Here is a 517-nt window from a genome sequence, read left to right as displayed (position 1 = left end):
TGAGTGCAGCAGTGTACTCGAAGCTGGACTGCAGGCTTCGCCTCATTTAAGAAATAATGTGGGTTGTATATTGTCAACCGTGACGAGAGCACAACACTGGCAGCGACAGGACAGACATGATGAAAAGGTCGACAGTTTGTGGTGGTAACAGTGTAGAAACAGATGTGAAAGATTTATAGCTCTTGTGGGATGTGTCCGAACTTTTGTTCAGAAGCTGTATACAGGTTCACACGGTGGAGCACACACTCATTGATATTTCATAGAGCTGTATTTTACCAGTGGAGCTACGAACGCCAGTGATGCAGTTCATCTTATTGAACTGAAGTGAGAATGATGAGGATAGTATACATGTACAGTATACACACTGTGCCCATGTGCGTATAGAATGAAATGAGGAGGGGTCTGCACTTCTCACTGGGGTACAGCACAACACACAGAGAGCTGATAAGTATTCAGACCTTGTCTAGACTGCATCAAGAAACCTAACACTCCCTCCCTCTCTCTCTCTCTCTCTCTC

This window comes from Seriola lalandi, unplaced genomic scaffold (genome assembly GCF_002814215.2).
Source record: "Seriola lalandi dorsalis isolate HSWRI2012SDOR001 ecotype SW California unplaced genomic scaffold, Sedor1 jcf7180002055008, whole genome shotgun sequence".
Lineage (NCBI taxonomy): Eukaryota > Metazoa > Chordata > Actinopteri > Carangiformes > Carangidae > Seriola > Seriola lalandi.
This window is presented reverse-complemented; position numbering follows the sequence as displayed.